At 37.6% G+C, this 10,995-nt stretch overlaps 1 pseudogene; it reads right to left on the bottom strand.

The window, feature by feature from the left end:
• Positions 1-4,812: 4,812 nt before the first annotated feature.
• LOC114490923 lies at positions 4,813-5,432 on the bottom strand (annotated as a pseudogene).
• Positions 5,433-10,995: the final 5,563 nt, after the last annotated feature.

Genomic DNA, 10,995 nt, shown 5'->3' with positions numbered 1-10,995 from the left:
TAGGGGTGAATTGGTGGGAAATCCTTATTGATGTGAACTGGAGGCAGGAACTGGCACCTTGCATTACATAGAGAAGAAGGTGGTGCAGGTTCTTGGAAAGAACCCACAACAGGCCTTCGTTTTACTGCCAGTTCAGCCATCAATTAGGGATGATGCCGTTTCCCCTTTATTCTTACTATTTAACAAAAGCTGTCAGTGGTCTTTTTAATTGCAAGTTTCTGGAAATACTGGGTAAGAGTTTTGTATATATACAAATTTGGGCCCCAGTCCTGGAGAAATGATTCAGAAGTCTGGGTTGGGCTTCAGCACTTTTGTGTAAAAAGCTCTGTGATCCATCCCCATGAGAACTGCTTCTTATCAGTGTTCATTGACGGATCTTCAAGTCCTTCCTAACTTGACATCCTGCAATTTCATGGCAATAGTAAATGAAGAGAATAACATGGGAAATAAAAGGTGATTTGCCCAATTCTAGAGTATACATTTGTATTAATTTCCTAGAGCTCCCCTAACAGATCACCACAGACTGAATGACTTAAAAGGCAGGAATATATTTTTCACAGTTGTGGAGGTTAGAAGTCTGAGATCAAGGTGTCAGCTGGTTTGGCTTGATTTGGTTTGGTTTGGTTTGGTTTCTCCTGAGGCCTCCAAAGGCTTGCAGATACCTACCTTTGCTCTGTGTCCTCACATGATATGGTCTTACCTGGCATCTCTTTTTGTATCCAAATTTCCTCCTCCTGTAAGGACACCAGTCTGATTAGATTAAGACCCACCCCTAAGGGGGCTCTCATTTTAACTTAATCACCTCTTCAATGGCTCCATCTCCAAAAACAGTCATATTCTGAGAGCTAGGGCTTCAACACATGAATTTAGTGGAGACAAAAGTCAGTCCATAACAACATTGAAAGCCTTTAAAGGTGTATGTAGGAATTCACATCTAGAAATTTATCCCAAGGGAAGAAAGAGAGGTGCCCAAAGTGTTCCTTGAAGCAGGAGTCCTGCCTGTGCCAAAGAAGGCCTTCCAACCTTTGCCGGGGTGGGCCTGAGGAAGTAGGGCACCTCTAGGACCACGTTTGTCTGCCCTCCGACCAGTCCGGGCATTAGTGTCTGAGGTCTGTAGAAAGAGGGCTCGTAGGCAGAGCTGAAGGAAATGTTTTTGTTGCGGGGAGGGAGGGGCTTGAGGGTTAAGCAGCAATGTGTCATCTGAATCTCTCTAACACAAAACGACAAATGGTCATGGAAGTTAGATTTCTTCCAAATATGAAACAGAATGTGGGCCACTTAAAGCTTACTGGGGACACCAGTGGTTTCCAGAGGATACCAATGTACTCACGGAATGTTCACAAGAAGAGCTACTACCCCAACAGGAGCCAAACTGTTAGTGAACTCATGAGAAGCTTCTATCCCCAGGGGCTTCTATAAATGTTCCGGGCTGAGAGTCTGCATGAATGGGGGTGGAGGACAAGAGATGGTGACAGGTATGTCACTACTGTTAAGTAGATCCCAGCTGTACTCACTGGCTGCAGAGACCTGAGGAGATTCAAGTACCGCTTACAACAGAAGAAAGTTTGAAACAAAAAAAAACAATAACAAATGTTCAACAATGAGAGAATTGATTAGGTAAATTATTCTGTGCTTCTGTGCTCATACAAATATAATATTGTGAAGTTATTAAAAATCATGTTGTGGAAGAATATATATTTTCTTGATAACTATTTAGGATACAGTGCTAAATAAAAAAGATAAGAATAATATATATAGAAAAATAGCTTTTGGTTAATGAAAATTATCAATCACCTATTAAATAGCCAAGTGCATACATTCCAAGTCATGATTATCTTTGGATAGGGAAGTCAAACTTTCATTCTTAGTTGTCTTCTGTGTTTTTTCAAGTTTTCTGTATTGTGCATACAGGTTATTTATATAATTTGAGTTTTAAAAGAGTTTAATAAAAGAAAACCCAGCTCTGCTAAAATGGTATCCAGACTGATACCTGTCATTAATCTGTCTATGTGATTTGAGAGGGACTATTTATTTTCCTTTTCTTCTCAAAATTATTTTTCCTACTTTTTTTATTATAATCATTTTGAATAAAATGACAAAGACGGCAGATGGTAATTTAAAATACATTTAGTTGGAAAAAGAGAACGTTGGTAGCTCTATGCCAATGTCATTGTTTAAAACATTTTCTTATGGGTCTCCGAGACACAAAAGTCTGGAAATAACCACAATAAATATTCCATAATGTACCATAAAAATAAACCTCACTCATACATCTTAAACATATGCTGAGAGTCTTTCCCACCACTTTTTACACACAGGCTTCTGATTTGTGTCTCAGCGGGATCGCATCGTCATTTCTGTCCCGGGCTGGCCCAGGGGCCACCCAGCGGATTCAGATCATACACCCATACTAACTCATCAAAATACCCTCCATGTTCTGCTTATACATATCTATATGTATATCCTTATATGTAGCTATATCTCTATATACACACATATATCTGGTTATACACATACAGTGTACATAACTGCTTTCTTTTTAACTTGGCTAGTTCTGTACTTGACACCTTTCACATCTGGTGCCCAATGCATTGCAGAACTTTTTCTGACATGCAAAGCAGACCAGAGCCACCTCAACTGAGTGTGTATTTTGATTTTTTTGTTGTTCCTGGAAATATTACCCAGTCCTTTTTTTTAAGAAATTTGACCTAAGTCTCATCATTTTCTCTTCTTCATCTAAAATATGTCTAAAAAGTCAATTTTAAATCTAAATCTTCTTCAATGTGTACCTCACATTCCTGAGCTTTAAGAAAGAATAATAATAACATAAAAGGCGACATGATTTATAAGTGACCAATTCAAGTGTGGTTCTTTAGAGAGAAGTAGCATTCTTTTAGAATATATTATGAAGGATAATTCATAACTAGGACTGATTGAAATGTTGGTCAGAGCACCTATAATTATATCAGATGCTTTAGAAGGCATTTTAATTTAAAAACCATAATAACTGAGATTTTGTACAGAAATCACATAGCTATGTGTATTTCAAAATACATACCTGGAACACTTAACAAGGCATTTAATATAGTGTATCATGTGCCTTAAACAAATAATCCCATAAAGGTAACACATTACACTGACAGGCAAGTTTACCAAATGAGAGTAGGACTGTGTTAGGTTTGAAAGGCATCTGCACAAAGGTTAAAAAAAGAGGGGTGGGGGCCCTGAAAGGATTATTTGGAGACAATTGAAAACCAACTCACCTACTTCACTAATGCATCCAGGTCTAGAGTGAGGTTCTCCTTCTAGAGACTCATCCAAGGATTGTCTGTTTGTTTGTTTTTATGTTACTCAATGGAAAAGAGGAGAACATCTTTATTGATTCTGTCCTTATTTTTTCTATTTCATATTATTACATTCAACTTTTCCTCCAGATGTCTATAAATTGATTTTTTTTGTTTCTTTCAAATCTTTAGTAGTTGCTCAATAAATTTTAAATGAATGGGTGAATGAATGAAAATGAAGAATGATGTTTTAAACTTTTAAAATTTATTATAGAAATGTCGAACATGAGCAAGTTGAAAGATAATATAAAGAACTCTCATGGACCCATTGCCTAGATTCAACAGTTATCCATTTATGACCAAACTTGTTTCAGCTCTGCTTGTTTTACCTCTTTGCTTGGTTCTTTTAAAGCCAGTTCAGGTGTCCTGTAATTTCATCTCTAAGTATTTTAATATGCCCTTCTAAAAATACCTTTTTAAAAACTAATCACAGTATTACACTAAAAATTAATAATATCCTTAACATTTGGTCAGTTAAAGATTTCCTGGATTTTTGCACATATATTGTTTACTTAAATTAGGATCTAAATAAGGTACATACATTGCAATTGATTAATATGCCTCTGAAGCCTCATTTAATCTATATGTTTTCTTTCATCTTTTTTCTTCTCAATGTTTGTCCTATAGCTTTTTGTTTGTGCATTTTGCTATTCCTATCCCCTTGGTGTTGCTGAGAATGTTTTCTTGTCCCTCTGTTTCCTATAAATTGATAGCTTGATATAGAGCCTTGATCAGATTCAGGTTTGACTCTTTTTTTTTTAGCAAGAATATTTTACTTTGTGTACATACATCAGGAGGTATAATCTGCTTGCCTCTCTTTTTGAGATGTTAACAGCCATTAAGGATCATTGCCTAGATCCATTAATTCATTAAGAGCTGCAAAACACTGACCGACATTTCAGTAATTCCTAGATCTTCTATTATTCCTTTTTCATTTACTAGCTGGAACACTTTTCTAAAGAAGTATTCTTTATCAAGTATTTATTCAAACTGAGGTACAGTTCAATAGTAAAGACAGAACAAATGTTTCTTTCCCTGTGTTAACCAATTTTCAAAATAATGTTAAATCTTTAACATTTTCCAAAGTAATCAATACATTTTTAAAGTATTATTACAAATGTACAAATTTAAACATACTTGTTATGTTTCAACCCATTTTAGATATTATCATTATCGTTGCTCAAATTACTGTATCTTTAACCAGTGGAGAGCTTTACAAGTTGTCTGGTGCATTTATTTGACAAAATTCTAATAAACCTAATATTTTTCCTACTCTCTAGTATGACAAGTTGTAGATTGCCTGCCCCACCCTAAAGCAGGCACTTTTTAAAAAGGATCTCTTGTTCTTTTTAATGGGAAGAAGCATCTAAATATTACCATTTTGATGATAGGAGTACCTAACGCTTCTGGATTGGTAATTGCTTCTAGGCCTTTTCAGTGGACAGAGCTAAGAAATAAGTATTTTTTTGCATGCAAAATCTTTTAATAACAAAGTAGGATATGGGGTTAATTTTTGTAGCTGTCTGTGGCCCATGGGCCTCTTGTGTGCTCAAACTTCTGGCCCTTGGTAGGGTTTGGTGTGGCTGTGAGGGGTTCCTGGTGCTTTGACAAAATGCCTGTGCACCTCTGGGCCCTTGGCCAAAGATCAGGAAGCAGGATGGTGCTGTAGCCCTTGGGGGATTCCAGAGCCAGCTGCTCAAAGGTGAGGATCTTGCTGCTGTCCTTAAGGAGTTGGCTCAAGTAGCTGCTCACATGAAGAGCACACACCCGCAGCTTGGGCACCTCCTGCACCTACATGTCATCAGTTGTAGATCCTGCAACAACAGCAGGTTTGCCCTTCCATCCAGGAAGCTTCATCTTCTGGATCGTAGAGGAAGGGCACAGAGGTGGCCGATGGGTATGGCTCATGAACAACCTCTGCAGCATCACTTGGTTGAAGGTGGAATTGGTTCATCTGGCTGGAAACCTGTACAGCTTGACCACAGCTTTAGGTAGAAGTCCTGGCTCTTAAGTTGCTTGCCCCGGGCCTTTTGGTCTCTGTCGTGGTGAATGTCCACTTCCATGATGGTTCCTCCTATTCCACCAGGTCCAGAAAGAGTGGAAATAGGTATTTTTCGGAGACAACACATCATTATTTCATACTGATACCTCCAATTCAAATTCAGGACTAGAGGATTTTTACTTAAACTCTTCTTATACCTGCACTCTTTTGTTCCATACAAATGTTCTTTATTCTGGCACTAAAATAAGTACTTATTTGCTTTATCTTAAAATAAATACATAACAGAATCAGAATAACATTAAAACTACCACCAACAATATGATTACTGAAAACAGTACAAGTTTTGTTTGTAATTCTTTGGTCCTTAGAATATATTCCACTAGGGATAAATGTTTGAAATACTGCATTTTAAAGTTACCAGGATTAGCCCTGGCTGGCATAGCTCAGTGGATTGAGTGCGGGCTTTGAACCAAAGTGTAGCAGGTTCGATTCCCAGTCAGGGTACATGCCTGGGTTGCAGGCCATGACCCCCAGCAACCACACATTGATGTTTCTCTCTCTCTCTCTCTCTCTTTCTCCCTCCCTTCCCTTTCTAAAAAATAAATAAATAAAATCTTTAAAAAAATAAAGTTACCAGGATTATTTCTTTTCTGTGTGGTTATGCTTTCAAACCAAGGACAGAGGTAGTATAACACATACATAAACATTTATAGTGCCACACACTTCTCCACTTTCCCTCTTTCTCCGAGCATAGCACAGTAATGAACAGAGATACTCCACATTCCTTTGTACAGCAGTGTAGTACTCCACTGGGTGTGCTGAAATTGATTTAGCTTTTTAGAGAGAAGTAATGTGCCTGTTCAAGCCTTTGGCCATGTTTCTATATTGGATTGTATCACTCTTTTTATTTAAAGAGGTTCTTTAGATATTCTGGATACATGTGACAACCTTTGTCAGAGAGAATTGCAAACATGAACTCCTACTCTGCATCTTAACTTTTAAAGCCTCTAAATGAGTTTTTAATGAGCAGACATTCGTAATTTTTATGTGGTCAAACTTATCATTTTTCCCTTTATGGTTAGTGCTTTTTAAAATTCTGTTTTGGGAAGTCTTTGCTTATGACAAGATCATGAGGGTATTTTCCTACATCATGTTCTAAAAGCTTAATTGTTTTTACCTTATATATTTTCATCTACAGTTCACCTAGAATTCAATTTTTCTCTGGTATAATGGGAGATTAAGTTTTCTCTTTGGATATCCAATTGACTTGCCATGATTTGTTACAGTTCTGCTCAGCTCACCATTCTGTAATGTGACCTCCGCCCTAAGTCAGGCGTTCACACCAAGATCCTTTTCTGGCTTCCTTCTTGCGTCCCACTGGACCATTTGCCTAAGCTTGAATTGGTGTTACAGTGTCTTAATTGATGTAGCTTGAGAGCTAGTGGTGTGTTCTCCAAGTGTGTTCCTCCAATCTACCTTGTATGTTCTTGGTTCTTTGCATTTTAAAGATACATTTTAGAAACTTGTCTGTTTCTCCCTCCAAAAATCCTCGCTGGGATTTTGGTTGTGACGTTGAGTCTGTCACTTGCTTTGGGGAGAACTGGCGTATTTACAACATGGACTCTACTGATTTATGATCAAGGGATAGCTCTTTATTTATTTAGGGACTTTACAATTTCTTTCAATAACATTTTAAAGTTTACTGTGTTGGTTTTGTGCGTATTAGATTTATTCTAAGGTATTTAAAGTCAATGCTATTATAAATGTTATTTTTCTAATAGTTTCATTTCTTTATAAAAGTACAATTGATTTTTGTAAATTGATATTGATATTTGTAAATTGATGTATCAGATATTGAGACCTTGCTAAATTCACTTATTAAGTATAATAACTTATCTCTAAATTACTTTGGATTTTTCCATGCACAATTATGCCACTTACAGATGATGACAGTGCTTTATTGCCCTGGCGAGGGTCTCCAGAACCATGTTGAATAAAAGTGGTAATAACATGTGTCTTTGCTTCATTTCTCATCTCATTGAAGTGCTGAAAGTTTTAGCACTTCAATGTTAAGTATTCAATTTCAGTAGGATTCTCTTGCACTTTTTATCGGATTATGGAAATTTTCACTATTCCCAGTTTTCTATTTCTCATTTCTGGCTTTTTTTTAATGACTAGGTTATGAATGTTATCAAATTCTTTTTCTCTAACTACAGAGTAATAATATAATTTTTATTTTAATTTTTCCCCTCACTTGATGACATTTTTTCATGGCTTTTTAGAGAGAGAGGAAGGAAGAGAGGAAGGGAGAGACAGAAACATCAATGTGAGAGAGAAGCAGGGACTGGTCACCTCCCTTCACATGTCCAGACTGTGCATTGTATGCACCTGGACCGAGGATCGAACCCAAAATCTGGGTATGTGCTCTGACCAGGAATCGAACTTGCATCTTTTCAGTTATGCAGGACATACCAACCAACTGAGCCACAGTGGCCAGGGCTATTCTAATTTTTAATGTGTTGAATTAATTGATTTTAAAATTTGAATTGAAGTATAATTTACATACATTAATATACACAAATTTTAAGTGTACAGCCTGGTGAATATCTGTATATGTATATACCCAAGGAACCAGCATTTAGATCAAGATTTAAACTATCTTCACCCACCAGAAAGTTCCTTTGTGCCCATTCTCAGCCCACATACAGAGGTAATCATTATTCTAATCTTTGTCACCATGGATCAGTTTTGCTTGTTAACTTCATATAAATAAGTCGTCCAGTATGTAAGTTTAGTGTTTAACTTCTTCCATTCAATATAAATTTTTATGTTATTTAACAATGTGTTTTTAATTTCTAGGTGGAAGTTCCTTTTTGTTTTTTTATTTTGTTGTTAATTTTAGCTTCATTGCACTTTAGTCAAAAATGTTGTTTGTATTATTTCTTCTTAGAAGACATTGAAAATTTCTTTGTGGTCCAGGTATAGGAATATAATTGTTTTAAAAAAGAGTGAAACAGAGATTTATTCTAATAGTTTCATCTTAGAAAAAAAGCCCAGATTTTTGGAGAATCTCACAATATTCCTTTGAGGTAGGTGGGTAGAGCAGGTAATACTTTTATGCTATTGCTACTTTGGAAATCCAATTTTAATGTTTTAATTTTAAAACTCAACTGAAGTTTGTGCTTCCTGAGATATTGTACAGTTGAGAAGTCAAGGGCTTTCAAAGCCCTTCACTGTCTCTAACATTTAGTTGCTTAGAATTACTTACTTTGGTTTTCTTATCTGTAAAATAGAAATAGTAGTATCCATTTAATATTGTTTTTGTGATGACTGAATGAGATATCTTATGTAAAGCATCTGGTAAGTGGAATAGGTAGGCACTTAATAGATAGCAGCTGTGGCTATGATTGTTATTAGCTTTAAATAAGCTTAGTCCGTGCTGTTCTCGCCAACATGTGAGAAAATGACATCTAGTTCTAGACTGACTAAGCAGCAAAGGAGCCTGGATTGAGAGGAGCAAACATTCACTAATCAAGCCTTATTTCTCTGAATTGACATATTATCCTCCATTCATATTCAAATCCTCCAGAAATAGCGTCACAGGAAAGCATAGCAGCCCCTTCGTCATTTGCATGAGTTATAATATGGATGATTCCAACATCAACCAGAATCAAGGGCCAGTTTGATCACCAGGAGAGAAAAGGTCCTTATTAGTGGGTAGGGAAGAAGGGCAGGAAAAGGAACAGGTAAACGAAGATGATAAACTTTACTTTATTATTTTAGCCCAGAAACAGGTCCTGCTAAGGATCACTAGTTGACGTTTGTGATCAGTTTTCATTCACAAAGAGCCTTGTCAAGGGCTCCCAGGGACTCTGACTCTGGATTTTGCATTCTCTTCCCCAGCAGTCCAAAATTATACCTTTGCTTCCCCTCTGTGGTACTTTCAGTTTGTCCTGTTGGCTCGTAGCCAAATCCTCAGGCTCCAGCAGTCTCATTCCTGACTGTCTTCCAGTTTGAGAAGAATGAAGACTTGGGAGAGGGAGGGGGCAGTTCAAGGAGGAAAGAACCTACAGGTGAGCCACAGGGCAGTTCCCGCCTGTGACATGCTGTACTTCTCAAGGTTACACGGATCAAGCTGCTCGCAGTCAGTTGTGAAGAGAAAGCTTCCCTCTCTCCTGGTGTGATAGCAATGGGAATGGCTGGTTGTGATAATAACAGTGTGCTCCAGGCCTGATGGATGTGGTGACAGCACCAGGCTCGCATGAAACCTACTGCCAAGACTTTGGGCCTCACTGGGACTGTTGACAACCTCTTTTTCTACTTGACTCATATTGCAATCACCTGAGAAGCATGTTGTCCAAAATTTCAAAGACAGTGAAGCAGAATTAATGGGCCAGAGGCAGCACCGAGTGGGCATTATTTGTTGGCAGGTTAAAAAAAAAGTCAGATAAAAAAAGGTCAGCTAAAGAGGGTGTAGGTTGTGGTTGTTGAGAAACATGCTTATCACAGTCAAGTCCGAACAGGTTCAGCTGGTTTTGTGTGGCTATTTATGTGGCCACTTACTGTCTCAACAGGAAGTCATCACTCGGTAGATCTGCAAGCAGTCAGCTTACCCACCGGTCAGTGCGCAGCTGTGATATGCCTGTAATCTAGAAAAAGCATCGCAGGAAAGTACAGCAGTCTCTTAATCATTTGCTCGAATCATAACGTTCTCATAAAGCTGACTTCGAAACATGATTTTATGTGTACACATGCTTTTGTTTGTGTTCAGCAATTTTTCATGTCCAATTTTAAATATACTTAAAAAATAGAATGAGTTAGTTGACTTTCCAAAAATTTGTGGAGTTTCAGGAATGGCTTTATATACTATAGTTTTAAATTGCAACCTTTAACTTTCATTGCTGGTTGAACACTGATGTAATCCATGGAGGAATCAACCAAAAGGGCTGGAAAACGGATGTGAGGTGGCAATGTCACCTACCATCAGAACAGCTGGATCTGGACCCCGTGGGAGACCTGGATTTCCTGCTTGCACATTCACTCAAGGATGATCAGCCCTGGAAGGTGGAACTCACACTAACTCAAGGGCACAGAGTCATACAAATCAGAATGCCTATTTTATGAATTCAATGAGATACATAACCGGCTCATTCAGGTTGGCGTACAATTCTTTTCCCATAATCAAAGCATATGAGTAGCCAAATCGTAATCAGAGGCCACCTTTTGGATTTATCCAGAAATCATGCTCAGGAATCAGAAATAGTTTAATTCTAGGTGAATGAATGGTATACTCCCTTCCTATAGGCAGATCTGCTTGGGAAATAAGAGGTTGCTTGATGAACACAGAGTCAGAACACTCAAAACTTTCCCCATGAATAACATCCCAGCTACATGGTGCATCTGTTACAATTGTTAGGCCTGCACTAACATCATTTTAGCCCAAAGTCCAAGATTGATATTACAGTTACTCTTGGCGGTGAACATTCTATGGGTTTTGGTAGGTGTATTATGATACATATCAACCATTATAGTGTCATATCGAATAATTTCACTGTCCTAAAAATTCTCTATTTAACCCTTCCCAACTCCGCTTCCTCAGCTACAACTGAACTTTATATTGTCTCCATAGGGACTCCATCCTGCCCTTTT

Source organism: Phyllostomus discolor, chromosome 2 (assembly GCF_004126475.2).
Source record: "Phyllostomus discolor isolate MPI-MPIP mPhyDis1 chromosome 2, mPhyDis1.pri.v3, whole genome shotgun sequence".
Lineage (NCBI taxonomy): Eukaryota > Metazoa > Chordata > Mammalia > Chiroptera > Phyllostomidae > Phyllostomus > Phyllostomus discolor.
The sequence above is the reverse complement of the archived record's forward strand: the minus strand, read 5'-3'. Positions and strand labels throughout refer to the sequence as shown.